The sequence below is a fragment of the Lepidochelys olivacea genome (genome assembly GCF_965140295.1).
Source record: "Lepidochelys olivacea isolate rLepOli2 genome assembly, chromosome: 11".
NCBI lineage: Eukaryota > Metazoa > Chordata > Testudines > Cheloniidae > Lepidochelys > Lepidochelys olivacea.
The window spans coordinates 26,715,998-26,735,887 of record NC_140421.1 but is presented as its reverse complement, the minus strand read 5'-3'; the positions used below and the strand labels follow the sequence as shown (position 1 = coordinate 26,735,887).

General features: G+C 46.0%; 2 protein-coding genes across 4 annotated transcripts in view; both read right to left on the bottom strand.

Annotated features, from left to right (window-relative positions):
* LYPD6B (LY6/PLAUR domain containing 6B) overlaps window positions 1-17,142 on the bottom strand; it is a 116,478-nt gene extending 99,336 nt beyond the window's left edge. Inside the window, exon 1 of one of the 3 annotated variants that reach the window (XM_084643824.1) lies at window positions 16,807-17,142. The gene's annotated coding sequence lies outside the window, so the exon portion shown is untranslated. The remainder of the gene's footprint in view (window positions 1-16,806) is intronic. The other 2 variants (XM_084643823.1, XM_084643825.1) reach the window with 2 other exon arrangements.
* KIF5C (kinesin family member 5C) overlaps window positions 4,172-19,890 on the bottom strand; it is a 144,885-nt gene continuing 129,166 nt past the window's right edge. The window contains exon 26 of the mRNA XM_084643821.1: window positions 4,172-4,703. The gene's annotated coding sequence lies outside the window, so the exon portion shown is untranslated. The remainder of the gene's footprint in view (window positions 4,704-19,890) is intronic.

Genomic DNA, 19,890 nt, shown 5'->3' with positions numbered 1-19,890 from the left:
TATTAGGCTGTAAGAAAAATATTCCTAGAAAATCCATCAGCTAATTTGTCTGAAAGCTCTCACACACAGAGATATTCTTGACAGACAAAAATTTAAACATGAGCAAAAAATCCCAGACCTCCTGCCTCCTTGTATTGTGCCTCAGCCACATCCTCCTCCTATCATTAGGTAAGATAACAATCAGCTCTTCTGAAGCACCTATTGTCAACATGCCGCACTGATGTGTTTAAGCCTAACCCTAACCCAAACCAGGTTAGCCCATATAAATTTTCACGTGGTTTGAAATTCCTGATTTATAGGCAATGGGTTCATTTAGCTTAACAAAAAAACAAAACAAAACACCTCACTGGACTGAACTGTTTGTGCTGTAACTGATTTAATTTAGATAGGGGCCAAATTCTGCCCATGATGCACGTGCACAGCTTTCACCAACGTAAATGTAAATAAGGGCAAAACCTAACCTGTTACATTCTCAAATCAAATCACTTTTTCTCAACACTTTGAGTCTTTCAATACTTGGCTCAATTTTTATTTTTATTTTAAAGCTTCATTTTCAATCAAATAACTGCTTGGCAGAGGTCAGATTTTTATGGCCCATCTACACTACAGACACAATGGTGGTGAAATACCCAGTTCTATCACAGTAGTATCCGGTTCTGAGTACTACCCAGAGATGTAATCATAACTGGAAATGAGCCAACCAACATGCAGATAGCTGAGCTTGATTTGATAGTAAACCTAACAGAGCTGGAATGGGATCAGAGGATAGGCCCAAGACAAGACACACACCTGGGGGAGGAAAACCATCACTGAGAAACCCTGGGATGGGTGGGCAAAAGCAGTATTCCATACGTGGACAGCGGCATCACTTGGCGAGGGATTGCCCAATGCACGCACTGAGGCCCAGTGCAGTGCTTGAAAAGCCAGTTGCACCCTAGCCCCAAAGAGTTAGCTGTGTGATTGAAGCTCCGGTGGGAGGAAGTCACACAGCCAGTCTGCCAATGGCATATAATGTTTATGCTGAAGCATTTACACTTCAAATCACTGCCCACGTCATGCTACACCCTCCCAGGTACAGATCCATCTGTCCGTCAGTGGGAGAGGAAGGTGGTAGTTAACGGGGAGACATTCACTGGATGGAGAGATACTGGGGCTGCTAAGACTATAGTTAAGCCCCAAGTCATTAAACCCTATGAAATGCTCCCAGGGTGTGAAATCTGGTGTAAAGTTTCTGGTGTAAAAGCCTTCGCTCAGCCTACAGCACAGATGTCTATCCAGACCTAGGAATGGCCAGGGTGCTAGTACAGGCACATTGTCAGATATCCCACCGTCTTCCCTTTTGGGGAATGATGTTACGGCTTTAAAAGAAGGAGCGGTCAAATCAAACCCCCTCAGGTAGCTCCAGACATGAAAGTGACTGTCAGCCAAACTTCAAATGGAGTAGCTGACAAGGAGGAAGCTAGTATCCAAGAGGAATCAGGTTACCTCCAGAGGGTATGCAAACAAATACATGCGCGGGGGAAATGAAAGACCCCCATCCTTCAGAGAATTAAGCTCTCTGCCTACCCTGAAAAGAGAACCAGAGGCAGTACAGAGTATGGTGATGGCAGTGTCTCCAGCCAAAGGTAGGGATACCGACACCAGGGCAGGTGCGGTGCACTGCCAAACCTATGACTCCCACCTCAGAGGGGGAAATGCCCAAATAAAGTGCAGGACAGCTGCCTGGGAAATGATAACAGTAACTACAGCAAGGAAGGACAGGGAACTTCTTCCTACAGTCTCTGCCTGATTGTCTGTAAAAACATACAGCCAGATGGGACTGGGAGATGGCACAGAGAAAGGAATTTTGCTAAGGGGAAAAGTTTGAAGACTCTCCCTTGCCCAGCCCCTTTGCTGTTAAAAGCAGCTGCATGGTTGACAGCCACTTCACAGGGAAGTAGCCCTAACATGTTTCTCCCTGTAAAGTAGATAGGTAAGCATTATTACTCCCACTTAGATAGGAAAGCACAGAGAAAGTAAAAAGAAAAGGAGGACTTGTGGCACCTTAGAGACTAACCAATTTATTAGAGCATGAGCTTTCGTGAGCTACAGCTCACTTCCTCAGATGCATATGAGGAAGTGAGCTGTAGCTCACGAAAGCTCATGCTCTAATAAATTGGTTAGTCTCTAAGGTGCCACAAGTCCTCCTTTTCTTTTTGCGAATACAGACTAACACGGCTGTTACTCTGAAACCTGTCATTAGAGAAAGTAAGTGGCTTGTCCAGAGCTAGTTAGTTAGAGCCACAACCAGAACCCAAGTCTCCTGACCACAAGTCCCATGATCTAATCACATCACTAAACTGCTCACAGAGTTCTCGCCATAGCTGTGTAAAATGAAGTAGATTCAGTGCACAGAAGTTTGAACAAACATTTGTTTCACTACACACACATGCATGCTGTAAGGGCAAATCTACACTATAAAATTAATTCGACCTAAGTTCCGTTGTCGTACAGCTGCCACAGTAATTAAATCACTTTTGCATGTCCACAATGCTCCTTGTGTCAGCAGTGTGCCCCCTCACTACCAGGGCTTGCACTGATGCAGAGAGCAGTGCACAATGAGTAGCTATCCCACCGTGCAGCTTGCCACCATCTTGCACAGAGTGTTTTAGGAAGGGTTTGCGACGCCTCATGAGGGCAAACGAGTTGCACAGGGGTGACTGGGAACATGGTTTCAACATCCCACGATGCAGTTTTCTCCTTCCCAGAATTTTATCTGCATCCCATAATGTTTCGTGCCTCTTTTCAAAAGCCCTGCAAACCAGCGCATCTGCCATTGGTGTGAGACGCATGGATCCTACACAGCTCTGCACAACTGTGATAAGCGTTGTGAGCACCATGTGCCTGATCCTGCAGTATTTGCAGAGCCGCCAGAGGAGCCGGGCAGCAGAACAAGACAATTCTTGTTCTGACCAGAGAAACAAGCACTGACTGGTGGGATCGCATCGTTATGCAGGTATGGGATGATGAGCAGTGGCTGCAGAACTTTTGGATGTGTAAGGCCACATTCCTGCAAGTGTGTGTGGGACTTGCTCAGCCCTCCGGCATAGCAACACCAAAACAAGAGCTGCATTGACAGTGGAGAAGCGAGTGGTGATGACTGTGTGGCAGCTTGCAATACCAGATTGCTACCGATCAGTCGGGAATCAATTTGGAGTTAGGAAATCTTCTGTGGGGGTTGCTGTGATGCAAGTGTGCAAGGCCATTAATCGCATCCTGCTGCAAAGGACTGTGACTCTGGGCAACGTGAAGGACATAGTGGATGGTTTGCAGCAATGGGGTTCCTGAACTGCAGTGGGATGACATATGACACACATCTCCCTATTTTGGCACTAGACCACCTTGCCACAGAGCACATCAACAGAAAGGGCTACTTTTCTATTGCATGCGGTGGTGGATCACCGTGGATGTTTTACCAACATCAGTGTAGGATGGTCAGGGAAGGTGCATGATGCACTCATTTTTAAGAGCACAGGCCTGTTCAGAAAGCTGCAAGCAGGGACCTTCTTTCCAGACCGACAGATTACCACTGCGGATGTTGAGATGCCAATAGTGATCCTGGGAGACCCAGCCTACCCCTTTCTTCTGTGGCTGTATACCGGCCACCTCAATAGCAGCAAGGAGCACTTCAGCTACAGGCTGAGCCAGTGCAGAATGACATTTGAATGTGCCTTTGGCCATCTAAAAGGCCACTGGTGCAGTCTACTCACAAGATTAGACCTCAGTGAAAAAAAAAAAATCTCTGTGGTTATAGCTGCCTGCTGTGCAATTCATGATATCTGTGAAGCAAAGGGGGGAAAGTTTCTGCTGGAGTGGAGGGTGGAAGAGGAATGGTTGTCTGCTGATTTTGAGCAGCCAGATACCAGGGCTATAAGAAGAGCTCAATAGGGAGCTATAGGGATTCAGGGAGTCATTAAAAGACCGTCTTAATAGTGAGCCACAGTAATGTGCGTTTATGTAGTGTGCTCTGCCTGGCATTGTTTTTGTGCACCCTGATATGAACCTTGTAATGAGTGCAGAGAGTAATATTGCACATGTACCTATTGCTATTATCTCTGAATGAGGCGAGACCCAGCCAGCATAGGTTGTGAACTAGTAAAGATTAATTCAGTTTCCATAACTAGCCATTTATTCCAAATCCAGGCAAATAGACATATTTATAACTGAATGAGACTTTATAAATACAGGGAAAAGAACCTTTGAAGGGGAAAAAACAGTCATTTTCATTTCACAAATGCATACACCAACCATGTCTCTCACAGGTCAGTGTATGTGCAGCTGTGATTGGTAGGTGTAGAGAAGTAGCCCCGGACACCACATGGAATGGGAGTGGGGATAGGGAGGTCCCGAAATGCAGTTCTCTGTGGGCTACAGAGGGAGGTGAGCACAAGTCTGTTGAAACTGAAGGTCAACAGGTGTCTCCAGCATGTCTGTTTGCGTCTTGAGAAGCACTATCATGTCCTGCTGCATGTCTCTCTCCTGTGCTTTTCTCCTCTCTGCTCTATCCCTGTCTGTTCTGTCCACGACAGTGATCCTCCAAGCCCTTTGCTCGGCTTGCAGGATCTCTTGGACCACGTCATCCCATGTCCTCTTCCTTCTCCTCCTTATCTGGCTGAACTGCTCTGCTGATGTGAATGGAGAGTCCCTCAAGGCCATATTTCCAGCTGCAAAAGACACAATGCACAGAGCTACTATTGAGAGCGTATTCACAAGATAAATGGAAACTTGGCATACGGAACTCACTCTCTTTGATCCACACAAGTTTCAAGCACTACATTCTCACTTCTCCTTGGGATTCACAGAGCACGGTGGCAGTTCCAACCAGGGGACAGCTTGAGGGGCTGGGAGGGGCGGGAGAGTGGGCAAATTGGGACTATGGATGAGGGTGGCTCACAGGTATGAGTATATGCAGATAGGGCCATTGAACTGAATATTGGCACCATTTTCTACGGGTGGTGATTTTAGCTGATATCAAACTCCTGAGGGTAATGGAGACCAAAAGGGAACAGCTCCTGCACGCGTCTGGCTACAGACCAGGTCCGTATGCTGCTAGCTTGTGCTGCAATGGTGCCTGCTGAAGTAATTGCTTAGTGGTGTTCAGAAGTGTCCTACCACAGCAGAAAAAAAATAAGGCAGCCCTCCCCAGAAACCTTCAGCAGAGAATTGAAGACTACCTTCAGGAAACTTTTGAGATCTCTACGGAGGATTCACAAGACATCCTGGTGCACATAAACAAACTGTGCAGGACCCCCTCTGCCTAATTATGCAGGGGAATGAGAAGCAGATAGCAACTTAACCTCTCTTAGTTATTTCATTACCTCTTCCTAAGTCAAAATGATTAAAGAAGAGTAAATGAACAGATGTGTCCCTGCAATATCAAAGTAAACTGCATATTTACCAAAGGTTCCTTCCCCTCCATCAGGCTCACCCATGCTGGACTGTAGGGACTGGCTCAACTGCTCTATAGTCAAGAACAGATCCTGGTTCTCTGCACCACTGGATCCCCTGGTCGCCTGTCCCTCATACTCCTCCTCCTCTTCCTGCCCAATACCTCCTCCTCGCTGTGACTCCAGCTCCACCAAAGTATCCATAGGACTCCTGGCAATGATGGTGGGGTCTTTGGCAGGGATGGCACACAGCTCTTTATGAAAGCAGTATGTCTGCAGCTCCACACCAAAACAACTGTTAGCCTCCTTTGCCTTCTGGTACACCTGCCACAGCTCCTTGACTTTCAGGTGGCAATTCTGTCTGTCCCTCTTGTAGCCCTTCTCCACCATGTCACGGGCGATCTGCTCGTAGATATCTACCTTTCTATGGCTGGATCGGAGCTGTGCCTGCACAGCCTCTTTTCCCCACGGACCCAGGAGATCCACCGCCTCCTGTGTACTCCAGGCAGGAGTGCATCTGCACCGTGGGGCCAGCATGGTCTGCTGGGCAATTGCTAGGTGAGCTCTCCATGCCAAGCAAACAGGAAATGGAATTTCAAAAATTTGCAAGGCTTTAAAAGGGGAAGGGCGCATGCATGTGTATCTGGCCACCAGGCAGCAGAGTTCAAAACGGTGACCAGAGCGGTCATGGTAGGGCAGGGGTTCCCAAACTTGGTTCGCGGCTTGTTCAGGGTAAGCCCTGGCAGGCCATGGGACTCTTTGTTTACCTGAGTGTCTGCAGGTATGGCCACTCGCAGCTCCCAGTGGCCGCAGTTCACCGTTCCCAGACAATGGGAGAACCACAGCCAGTGGGAGCTGCGAGCAGCCATACCTGTGCATGCTTAGGTAAACAAAGCATCTCGCAGTCTGCCAGGGGCTTACCCTGAACAAGCTGCGAACCAAGTTTGGGAACCCCTGCGGTAGGGCACTGTGGGACACACTCCTGGAGGCCACTAAAGTCGATGCAAGTAATGCAGTGTCTACACCGATACGACCCTAACTACGTCAACCTAAGCACTTCGCCTCCCACAGAGGTGGAGTTATTAAGTTGGCATAGTGGGCGAGTTACATCAGCAGGAGGAACATTTTTACAGAGTTAGGTCAATGTAAGTTGCCTTGGGGGAACCTACAGGGCCGTCCTCAGGCATACGCAGCTGCATGGGGCACCACTGGGACAGCAGGTAAGAGCGAGTCGGCTCCTGCCCTCCGAGCGCGCGCTGCAGTCTCCTTAGGCAGGGGCTGTATTCAGAGCTGAATGCACCAGTGAGGTGCATTCTGCGCGAGGGAGAGGGTACAAGAGTCTCTGCAGAGAACTGTGATTCTGCCACCATGAGGCAGGCTGGGCGGCTTGGTATCCTTTTCTGTCTTGTCCATCCCCCATGGGCTGCCGCAGCATCTGCTATGTACGAAGCTCGTTGTGTGTCAGCAATGTGTGTGGGGGAGGTCTTCTGGGGGTCTGCGGGCGGGGGAGGTTGCTGTGCCCCCTCGACACACTGGGGTCAGCGGTGCTGTCTGGGGACCGCCTTCAGTGGAGCTCCCACCTTCCCCTCCCCTCAATATCCCCCCCTCAGGAGTCCCCACCTTCCCCTCCCCCATCCCTCAATAGCATCCCTCAGGTAACTTGGGGGTTCACAAGACAAATTAGACTCCTGAAAGGGGTACAGTAGTCTGGAAAGGTTGAGAGCCCCCAATGTAAATAGATCAATGGCATTATCCAGTTTAATAAGATGGGTTTCCAAGGAGCAGAGAAGTAGATATTGGTGAAGAAGGAAAAAAGTCTGTGAAAAAGGATACTGATGCTGAAGTTTTGGAAACTTTGTGGGATTTCACAGACCGTTCATGCACAGCTCTAGAGTAGAAGGAAAAAACCCCAACCCTACTTCTAGAAAGTCTTTCTTCACTATTGGACAGTCATTGTAATGGCTAGCCAAACCTGGCATTACAATAAGAATGTCATCTGTAAAAATTACTGTAAGGGAAGAAGGTTAATATCCAGTCAAGATCGCAAGTGATCGGAAGTTATCATAATCTGATTACTCAATTGTCTATGTAAAATGAACTCGTGATGGAAGTTCAGTGTCATAATTGACACTGTTTACCAGAAAGGATGAGTGACAAAAACCTGGAGAGGGTCCTTCTGTTACAAGGGCACATTAGCTTGGAAAAAGAAATTAGCTTGTCTCTGTCCATGCTGTACTAATTTTAGTGGATAGGACTTCGGTAACATTTCTGTCCTACCTTAATCTAGATGAGATGATTCTGTGCTGGCTTCATTGCTGGTCACTTTGTGCTTTACCTAGGAATAAAACTAGGGTCCTATTTTTCCGCTGCTTGGAAACCTAGCTTATTAAACTGGATAATGCCATTGATCTATTTACAGTATAAGGTTGATATAGAGTTGTAACTAGCATTAAGACTGATGCCCACTACACATTTAAAATTAAAAAGGGACTTTGTAAAAATGACATGGTTTTCCAACTCTGTTGTGTCTCAGTCAGGGTGGAGCGCCTTGTGAGGTGTCTCTACACTAGGTCACAGTCACAGACTCACGGCTATCCTCTACTAGTTATTTTAAATAATATTTCTGATAATCTGACAATCATTTAAACAGTTATTTCCTTAAAAAAAACACCCTTATAAGTTATGTCATATCAAAAACAACCTTCCAGGTCGCAAAAAAGAAAATGAAAAGATGAAATAGAATTAGCTATAAAAGCACAAAAGGGTTCTCTACTTAAGTTTGTGTGTCATGAAAACAACAAAGTTGATCAAGATCAAGTAATTGCCGAAGAAAATTTTTATGCAGAAGTTCAAGAAACTCAAAACACAGAACAATCATTTGAAACAGATACAGACACAAAACAATAAATTACAACAGCTGAAATTATACTAGCACGGGATATAAATGACATTGGCGCATGGCCGCAATCTTTAAAAAACAAATTACATGACATTATACTTGAGAAAGGCCTTGTGAGAACAGAAAGTCTCAAATATCCTAAAGACATTAGAGGTAGGGAATTCACAGAAAACTATTACTATAAAAGACTTTCTAACAATGAAATTGTCAACAATGATGGCTTGTGTACTCTAAATGCAAGGATGCTGTATTTTGTTTTCCATGCAAGATTTTCAACAGTGGCAATTTTAACATAGCAACCGTGGGTATTAATGATTGGCAAAATCTTAGTCACACATTACCACAACATGAAAAGGCACAACACCACGTTGAAAGTATGCACAAATGGTGTGAGCTGATTTGTAAGTTTAAAAAAAATCAGACAACTCTTCATGCTCAAAGTCAAAGATTGCTGGAGTCAGAGAGGCAGCATCGGTGTTGTGTTCTTGAATGTCTATTATCTATTTTTGGATATCTATCAACAAACAATCTTGCTTTTAGAGGAAGCGTTGACAAATTATACCAGCCCAAAAATGGCAATTTCTTGGGCCTTGTACAACTGCTTGGAAAATTTGACACAGTGATGAATGAATATTTCCAGAGAGTAACTGAAAATGAAATACATGATCACTATTTGGGACCAAGAATTCAGAATTAACTGATAATGCTAATGAGTGGTAAAGTGAGAGACAAAATTGTTTCACTGGATTCTTTGGCAAAATATTTTGCCATAATTCTAGATTGCACTCCTGACATAAGTCATCAAGAACGGATGTCGTTAGTAGTGAGATTTGTCGACATTAGTGATTCAGCACAATTCCAGTTAAGGAATCATTTATCACATTTTTAGTAGAGGACACTACAGGTTTTGGACTTCTTCAAGCTCTCCTTGATGAACTAAAACGAATGGGATTGTCCGTAATGAACATTAGAGGACAAGGCTACAATAATGGTGCCAAAATGAGAGGAGGTATTTCTGGCGTGCAAGATTGTTTGCAGAAGCACTCAGTGTAGAACCAAAATTTCCATGTCTGAATGTGACAAGAGTTTCGAGGAAAAAATGGCAAACAGAATATGAAGGAGCAGATGAGCCCATAGAAGATCCAGAAAAGAAATTTGAAGTTGAATTTTCTAATGTTGTGATGGATAAAGCACTACCTGCCGTTGATGGAAGGTTTAATACTTTACGAGCACCAGGAATGCTTGACTGGTCTTGCTATTCTTGCAATCGAACAAGATTGTCATACGATGACATTATTATTGATTTTGCAGCCAAAAAAGCCAGAAAGATTGCTTTTAATTAAAAACAAATCCTTGTTCCAATACCTCTTCATAGTAATTTCCAATAAAATGTTGACAAATTTAAAAAAATTGATTTGCATCTTTCTGTCAATAAATTAGAATTTTTTCTAGAGCACTACTTCTTTAGTGTAAGTAGAGTCCATCAGCATTATAGTGTGCTTAATTTGTTTAAATTTCTTTTTAATAAAGTGCATGTGGCAAGTTTTCCAATACTGTAAGCTTACGTTTGCGTTGCTAAGAGCAAGTCGGGCATGGTTTAATAATTTAATAATACTGCGTAGGGCCCCATATATCCTAAGGACGGCGCTGTCGACCTAACTCTATAGTGTGGACCAGGCCCCCCCTACCTCACACTCAGTTTTGGGTTTAAACCCGAACTGCAAAGTGAAACACAGATGAAACTATCAACTTGACCTGGTTTTAAGCAAAAATAATACAAAACCACAATATTCCACCTCGTTCCTTCCAAAGGCCGTAGCTCAACCCAAGTTCATCAGAAAGCCCACAAACTTTGGGGAATTGAAACCTAAACCTAACTCTGTTCCAAATCTCAGGCACAGCTTTAGTGTCAGCATTTCCATAACGAAGCAGAACAATGTCCATTATGTTGTTCAGTGTATGATTACTCAAGAAAAAAGAGTAACTTGATTTTTTAAAAGGCATTTCAGCTACAAATATTCACAGCTATTTGGAATTTATATAGCTGTAGAGTTTGTCATTGCAAATAAAAGTTTTACTTAACTAATTTGTTGCTAAAGCAACCAAGCAGAAGGAGGTTTTTCCCCCCCATTTACATCTGCTTCCCATGTTAGAAGAATGCTTTTCCACACACTGAAGTGTAAATCCTGCAGTCCTTACTGCAAGAATTTAAAGTGGATTACAAGGAACATGGTTACATTTATTGTAAGGACTGTAGGTCCGGGCCCTGAGTGGGACAACCCCACCCCTCCCAGCAAACAAATATTCCTACATAAACCAACCAATTGGCATCAACAGTAACTAGAGAAGTAGAAAGCCTCTCAACATATGCTGCCATAATATTTTAGTGAAAACAAAAACAGCAAAGCTTTGGATTTTAACATATGTCTCGTATCCTGGTTCTGAAGTACACTTTGAGCATGAAAAGAGCACAGACGGGTAGAATTGAACTCTACTTTGGTTTCATTCAGGCATTCTGGGCTCAGAATAAAGAGCACTGTGATCAGCAATCTCCTTAAGCAAATACAAAGCCCGGAAGGTTTTTACCTACTATGTAGATTGAATGGCTCATTTAACAAGTAATAGAATAAAATGGAATCACACCTGCTGTACACAAGACCAGGACCCAATCTCTGAGTGAAGTTATTATTGGAAGTTTTACCCATGAAATTGTTTATCTTCATAACTGTACCTTTTAGTACCAATGGTTTTGATCTCTAAGTGTTAATGATAATTTGGCTCTGCTGAGTCGGAAGTTTATGAACTCTGCCGCCTCAGCTGTCAAACACACGTTTCCACCTGCTCCAAACTGTCAAACATACACTTAATCTCAAGCCTAGAAGTCATTAAACTTTTACTCACTTTACATACATATAACAACATAACTGTCAGTGTTCTTTGAATCAATAGAATCCCAGTTACAGGGTGTGAGTGTGGCATAAGGATAAACAACATTATTTTAATTTCTCATTTTCCATGTATCAGAAATGAAACCTTATTTCTGTATGTTGGAAGAGGGGATTTTCCCAAAAACCTTATGAAGGGTAAAATGGATTAGGGAAGTAATTTTCTTTATATCTGTTGTTCCTTCAGTACTCCCAGAAACTTGTGGATTGATGAGTGATGAACAATCACAAAAGTCAGATGTTCACTAAACAGCCAGACTAGCTCCTCATCCTACCAGGTGTCTCCCTTTCTCTTAGAGAAACCACCCATCTTGTGTTTTAAGAGATTTTCCTTATTAGGTTGAAGGACATTAGGCACCAATCGCCAGTAAGAAGCTAACAAGTATGACTAAAACATCAATTGTCTCTTGAAAACAACTGTATAGCAAAGGGGCCTTGATTTGTAAAGGCCAGTCCACCATCAGAATGACAAGCACAACACTGACATCTCCCTTCTATCCCTCAATCCCTAACAGCAGCAGCAACAACAAAAAAGGAAAATGAATAGTCTAAATCAGAAAACACCCCACTCCCCCCAAAAAACCTCTACTGCAAGTAGAGATTTTATCCCCAAAAGGAAAAAGTGCCAGAGACCCATTAAGTGACCTAGGGCCTTCACTATTGAAAGTGCTCATATATTATGGTGATGAACAAGGCTGATGAGAGGGGGGGAACAAGTGAAAATTGTACCAGGGCCCCAAGCTTGAGGGTCCCCAAAAACATATGTACTGTGTAAATTAAGTGAAATGAGAGGGGATGGGGCCCCAGCGAACATGATGTAGTGGGGCCCCAAATTTCTCTCAATAGACCTAGTGATGGGTACCAGGATATACCACCAAAATAGTTTTTTTATGTGACCTTTATTTTCCTGATATGTAGTTGGTCATGTCCCCTCTCCCCCTTAACTTTATTTCTCATTATTAATTATTTGTATTACCTTAAGCGGAGGTCATTGATTATTTTTGTCAAGGCCCAAAGTTCTTGGTCAAGGTATAGTCAAGGTCCAGATTCCAGAGAAGAAAATTAAAACAACAGCAATGATAATAATAAGTAAATAAAAATATCTTGAGGTCCATTCAAAGCATCTGGCAGTCCGGATTTGGCCCACAGTCCACCTACTTATGACCCCAGACTTAGAGACTTGTAGCCCCCATCATGGACCCAGACCCCATGGTCCTAGATGCTAAACAAACATAGAACAATGTCTCTCCTTTTTTCCTTATATGGCATTTGCTTTGCAGAAAAAGGCATCTCCAGAGGAGGATCAGCATTGTGCTGCTCCATACAAAATAGGGGGGTAAAGCTTATTTTTAATTTATACTACAGCAGTCTCAGATGGTTCCAGTCAGGAATCAAGGCCCCATTATTCTAGGCACTGTGCAAGCACAGAGTGAAAGAAAAGGAAAAAAGGAAAGGATAGCCTCTGCCCCAAATAAAGCAGCAGAATTAAGTGGATGAGAATTGCATGATGCGTATCAATTCCACTCTGCTGTGCCAGGTAAAGCACCCTGCTTTAGTGTCGCTCAGAGGACAGCATTATCCTTCATTTCTGGATTGTCCAAGACCAAAGTGATGAAAGTAGGAAGGGAAGATGACAAACCAGAAATGAATTATTACTAGGGCTATCAAGCAATTAATCGCGTGATTTAAAAAAGATTAATCGCGATTAATCATGCTGTTAAGCAATACATTACCATTTATTTTAAATATTTGTGGATGTTTACTACATTTTCAAATATATTAATTTCAGTTACAACACAGAATACAAAGTGTATAGTGCTCACTTTATTTTTATTACAAATATTTGCACTATAAAAAACAAAAAAAAAATTTCAATTCACCTCATATAAGTACTGTAGTGCAATCTCTTTATCATGAAAGTTGAACTTACAAATGTAGAATTATGTAAAAAAAACTGCAATCAAAAATAAAACAACGTAAAACTTTAGAGCCTAAAAGTCCACTCAATCCTACTTCTTGGTCAGCCAATTGCTCAGACAAACAAAGCTGGTTACAATTTGCCAGAGATAATGCTGCCTGCTTCCTGTTTACAATGTCACCTGAAAGCGAGAACAGGCATTCGCAGGTCACTGTTGTAGCTGACGTTGCAAGATATTTACATGCCAGGGGCACTAAGGATTCATATGTCCCTCCATGCTTCAACCACCATTCCAGAGGACATGCGTCCATGCTGATGATGGGTTCTGCTTGATAATGATCCAAAGCAGTGTGGACTGACACATGTTCATTTTCCTCATGTGAGCCAGATGCCACCAGCAGAAGGTTCATTTTCTTTTTTGATGGTTTGGGTTCTGTAGTTTCTGCATCAGAGTGTTGCTCTTTTAAGACTTCTGAAAGCATGCTCCACACCTCATCTCTCTCAGATTTTGGACGGCACTTCAGATTCTTAAACCTTGGGTCGAGTGCTTTAGCTATTTTTAGAAATCTCACATTGGTATCTTCTTTGTGTTTTGTCAAATCTTCTGTGAAAGTGTTCTTAAAATGAACATGTGCTGGGTCATCATCCGAGACTGCTATTACATGAAATATATGCAGAATGTGGGTAAAACAGAGCAGGAGACCTACAATTCTCCCCCCAAGAAGTACAGTCACAAATTTAATTGATGCTTTTTTTTTCTTTTCTTTTTTTTTTTTAAATAAAACTAGCATCATCAGCATGGAAGCATGTCCTCTGGAATGGTGGCATGGAAGGGGCATACGAATGTTCAGCATATCTGGCATGTAAATACTTTGCAACGCCAGCTACAAAAATCCCATGAGAAGGCCGGTTCTCGCTTTCAGGTGACATTGTAAATAAAAAGCAGGCAGCAGTATCTCCTGTCAATGTAAACAAACCTGTTTGTCTTAGCGGTTGGCTACACAAGAAATAGGACTTAGTGGACTTGTAGGCTCTAAAGTTTTACTCTGTTTTGTTGTTGAGTGCAGTTATGTAACCAGGAAAAAATCTGCATTTGTAAGTTACACTGTCACAATAAAGAGATTGCACTACAGTACTTGTATGAGGTGAATTGAAAAATACTATTTCTTTTGTTTACCATTTTTACAGTGCAAATATTTGTAATAAAAAATAATAATATAAAGTGAGCACTGTACACTTTGTATTCTGTGTTGTAATTGAAATCAATATTGAAAATGTAGAAAAACATCAAAAAATATTTAATAAATTTCTATTGGTATTCAGTGCCAGTACTGGGCTATCCAACATCTTCCCCGAAGAGCCCCCAAACACCCTCCCACCCATTCCAGATGCAGCTGCTAAGCTCCACCTCCCCACACTGCTTGGGAGTGTGACTAAGTCAAAGTTTATAGTGGATATGCAAATATGCTCATTAAAAAATCTGCACAGAATGTGTGATGCTACCAAAAGTCCAGCAACCTGGTATCGCTGACCACATAGCCTCTCCAAGCTGAAAGGTTCTACAGTTAAATGGAGGGGTTTCCTAATAGGTTTAACTTTGTTCACATTAGCATGTTTCTTTCTTTCTTTTCTTTTTTTTTCCTCGCTCCCTCCCTCTCTCTCTCTCTCTCTCTCCAGGAACTCTGTCAATATACCTTCCATGGCACCCATGTAACTGACACAATGCCTGTGTGAAAGGGAGCATTCCCTGTCCCCTATTTCACATCTACAGATGGGCAGGGGAAAAGTCCTAGGAAGATAAATCCACTGGGTGGAGAGGATCGCATTTTGCCATTAATAGGAGGTGACACTCTCTCTCCCAAACAGACCCCAACAGTGCAGGAGGAGAAGTCTCATCTCCAGCAGTTCCTGTACCTTTCCCCTGAAGCAGCTTGTAGAAGCTGCACTAGCTAATCACCATCCACAACTCATTGACTCTCCTCTCATCTCTGCTGCACCCATCCAGCAGAGAATGAGAGGGACAAAGCATGCACCATCTGGAGCCAGCAGGGGGTGGAAATCATCAGATGTGCTCCCTGGATCAACATGCTGGATCCATCCCATATAAGCTGATTACAGGATTTACTGGACTCCCTACAGTTAACATCCTATGGATAAAGGAAAGGAGGACTTGTGGCACCTTAGAGACTAACAAATTTATCTGAGCATAAGCTTTCGTGAGCTACAGCTCACTTCATCGGATGCATTCTATCCAATGAATAGAATGCCAGATGCCAAGTGTGCAAGACACAGCTCTGATAAAGCCGGGCTAACACCAAGTGCCCTATCACTGTCTGCTTTGGGAATTTATTATAAACCCCAATGAATCAGTTAATCTGCTAACATTACTATGACCAGGTAAAGCACTATCAGGTCCAAAGGAGTAGTAAATGTAATAATATATACAAACATCTCATAAAAATAGGACATCTGGTTTATACTTTGGATTTAAAGCATTTAATAATGAACACCTGATGCCCTTCAGATTTTCACTCACACTCTTGTTTCTTGAATGTTAAATAAAGTTTCTGTCTCATTAATCCAGAAAATTTAGATCTGATCTCTCTCTTTGAAGTAAATGCTGTCTGCTTTCCCATGTATTATATGCTACTACAGTGGCTATAAAAAGAATGGTGAATTGTACATGGCAGACAAATGGATAGATCTGTGAGTAATGGAGTGTAAGGTTATACGGGATGCCCACATGCCTTGAATGCACTGAGAAGCATGAGGTCAAAGGCCAAGTGATTTCAACAATCCCAGAAGCAAAGGGATCCTCCATAACTGCACTGTTTGACACAGTCCATCTTCTGGGAATTACTTTGTTAAATGTTTAAAGCCTGTCAATGGGAAAGGCACAGTGTGATCTGATTGTTAAAAGCAAAGGCCAGTGTGCTTCTATTTCCTGATCTGACAATAATTCACTCTGACCACGGACAAATTGCTGCACCTGTACCTCAGTTTACCCCCCTAAAAAACAGAAATAATACTTACACATTCCACCTGAATTGGGGGGTGGGAGAGTGGGGAGCACTTCCCAATCCTAGGCTAAATGGTGCTGCAGGACTCAGACGCGAAGTACAGTACTAGTAAAAACGAACCCTAGCGAACCCTTCCCTGGCCAGGCAGATTGCCCCTGTCATAAAGCCCATGTGAAACACAAATAAAGTGACGACTGACTCGCTTGGGTGTGAAGTTTTCCACGGCAGCGATTGGCCGAGCTGTGCTCACAAACCGCAAGCCCGGGGCAGGCTCGCCGTTGTTGCTAAGCCGGCCGAGAGCCCCGGGTGGAAACCCAGCGCCCCGCCAGTGACAGCGGCCAGCCCGGGCTCTGGAAGGGCGCGGGCCCAGCGGGAGAGGGGGGCCAGCAGGACCGACCCTGCCCGCTCAGAACCGGTCCCAAAGCCCCGCGGCCGCCGCCATCCGTCACGCCCAGGCGCCAGCTGCCCGCCCCTGCCCCGGGGAAGAGAGTCCGAGCGGCTGCGAGCTGGGCAAAGCCGGCAGAGCCGGGAGCGCCCCCAACAGCGGCGCCGGGAGCCGCCGGCCCAGCCCCGCAGCGGCCCAGCCCCGAGCACTCACCGGTTAGCGGCAGCCTCCCGGCTCTCCGAGCGCCTCTTGCAGCGGCCGGGGCTGCCAAGCCCCTTCCCCGCCAGCCCCCAAGGGGCTGGGGACCGTCTGCGGCTCGGGGCCGGAGCGCGGCGCGAGGAGGCAGAGGGGCGAGCGCCTACTGCAAAACCCGGGAGGGGGGCGGGCACCCCCGGCCGCGCCAGACCCCAGCCCGCTGCCCTCACACACACGCGCCTCGCCCGGGCGGCTGCTCAGCCGGGGCGGGGCCTGCTCCCTGCCGGGGGCGGAGCAGGGCGGGCTCCAGGTAAGGAGCGCCCGGTGCCAAGTGGCTGCCGGCTGGGGCTCGGAGCTCCGCGGGCCGAGCTGTAGAGCCTGGCCGCAGCCGCCTCCTCCCGTCTCGGCGAGCTACCGTGAAACCCCGAGGCGCTGGCGGGGCGCCAGGGGCTGCATGGTCCAGAAGGCAGGGACGAGGTCCGTCCCCGGGGCTACGCGCCCTGCCCCCTGCAGCGAGAGGGGGCCGGGCCGGGCCCCTGGGGATTTCCAGAGTGCTGCTTAGCAAGGGGGGAGGGGGGTGAAGGAGGAGGAGGCGCCAGCTCTGCCATGGGGCAAGGCTGCCCTGGGACCCCCCGCCCCTTTCAGCAGGGTCTGACAGTACTTGTCATGCTTGTGGGTACTTGGCACAGGCAGCTGGCCCCTAGCAGCGGGCACCCAGCCTAGCTGGGCTAGGCTTGCCACAGGAGAATGAGCCAGCCCCCAGGCACCTGCGAGTTTCTTAGTGCCTAGGTGGCTGGGCAGCAGTTAGTCAGCTCAGGAACAGCTGGGCCTGAGGTCAGGCCATGAGGGCTCACTGAAGAATGCAGAGGAAGCTCCTGAGGAGAGGGACTGCTCCAGGGAGCTGGTCAGCGAGTGCCCCAGGAAATGAACTCCTAGAGGAGGGGTGTGACACTCTGTGTCTCGGGGGAACATCCTGCACCCCTATGTTCATCCTTATGATTGTGTGGTACCAATGCAAAGTTTGTCATGTCAGGTGTTTTCAGAAGGCTCATGATGCACTGACCATTGTTGTGATAGTAAAGTTACAGGTTGTAATTTCACGTATATAGTTATGAGGCTGAAAAATGTGTCCTCGGGGCTTAAAACAACGCCAGGCAAAACTCTCCAGGAGCAGAGGGGCAGTTCACACCTCATCAGGGCATGTATGGGACAAACCCAGCCCAGGCTCACAGGAAAGAAGGACACTGGCCTAGGCAGCAACAAAGGATCTGTTGGACGCTTGAGTGAGTCACACCCCCCCTTCCCTTGTCCAGTTTGGGACTACAATGAGGTAATGCTCACTTGACTTTGAAGGGGGAGGAGGGGAAGCAAAGCCAAGAGGGAAGAAAGAACATGATAAAAGGGGGACACGTTTGCCATGCTCTTCCTCTCTCTTCCAACTCCATCAACAGACATCACCACCAAGCGCCTGAACCGCTGATCAAATGGAAGAGCCTGGCTGAAGGATAACCAGCCACCCTGTAGTGAGAAGCATCTAAGTTTGTAAGGGTGCTGAAAATGTTAAGAGCAGCTTAGAATACATTTTGCTTTTATTTCATTTGACCAAATCTGACTTGTTATGCTTTGACTTATAATCACTTAAAATCTATCTTTTGTAGTTCATAAATTTGTTTATTCTACCTGAGCAGTGCATTTGGTTTGAAGTGTGTCAGAGACTCCCCTTGGGATAACAAGCCTGGTACATATCAACTTCTTTGTTAACTTGATGAACTCATATAAGCTTGTAGCATCCAGTGGGCATAACTGGACACCCCAAGACCGAGGTTGCTAGGGTTGTGTCTCGGACCGGAGATATTGGCTAGTGTCATTCGACTGCAAAATCCAAGCAGCTTACATGCTAGAGGCTGTGTGTGAACAGCTCAGGAATGGGGATTCTCACAGCAGAGCAGGGTAAGGCTGGCTGCCAGAGTCAAGGATTGGAGTCAGCTAGCAGGTAACCAGTCCAGATAACAGCAGAGGAACATCACAAGGAACTCTCAACCTTTTTCTTTCTGAGGCCCCTACAACATGCCAGAAAACCTCCAGAGCCCAGCAATGGATGGGGGAGGGGGAGACTCTGGCATAGGTGTAGTTTAACTTCTATTTTGGGTGGGCAGGGGCCAGCAGGGCTCAAGCCACCTCCACCCCCAACTCATCTCAGGAGGCCACCCACTCTCTAGCCCTGGGTGGTGGGGGGTGCAAGTAAAAATTATAACTCAAAGGTGGGGGGCTCAGCTCAAAAAGTTTGAAAACAGTTTAGGGAGAGGGGTACCTAAGGGCTGTGTGGGCAGGGAGGATAGTTCAGGGAGAGGGTAGCTCGGGATGCAAGGAGGGGGTAGTTCAGGGTGCAGGAAGAGGGGTAGCCAGGGGTTGTGCCTCCCCTGCGGCTGTAGTCCCTGTTCCCCCAGGGCTCTGCCAGCCATGGAGTTGGTCCCCAGCCCAACAGCTCTTACTGGCTGTGTGAGCAAAGGAGGCTAGCAGCTGAGCAGCAGCTTCAAACCACTGCAGCAGTAGGAGATGAGGGAACAGTGCCGTTGTCTGCTCCATGGTACCAGCCAGAGCAGCAGCAACTGTCCCATACTGCCCGGCTCTGGCTGCCCACCTTGATCTGGCCAAGGGGCAGGGAGTGTAGAGCCAACTGTGACAGGACTGCCCTACTCTTAGACTGCAGTTTGGGGGTGGGTAACACCCCTGTGCTCCCCAACTCTGCCCATGGGCTCAGGGCTTCTGCCCTGTGGAGGGTGCCAGGGAATAGGTGGTCTGCCTCACGGGAGGTGCTTGGGCTCTGGGTTTTAGCTGCAGGGCCCTGTGGGGGCTTGGAGCTCCAGGGCTACAGAGGAGCCCCCCACCGCCCACAGCAGCCGGGAGCTGTGGAGGGACACCTGCTGTCCCCAGCAGCTGGGAACTCCAGGGGCCCCCAGCGGCCACGAGGGGGAACCTTGAAGCTCCTGGTTGACTGGGATGAATTCACAGAGGTTGCTGGAAGTCATGAATTCCTCTGTGAAAAAATTCTGTAGCCTTAGTTATGACCCCGCTGTGAAGGCTTCCTCTTGTACCAGGTTG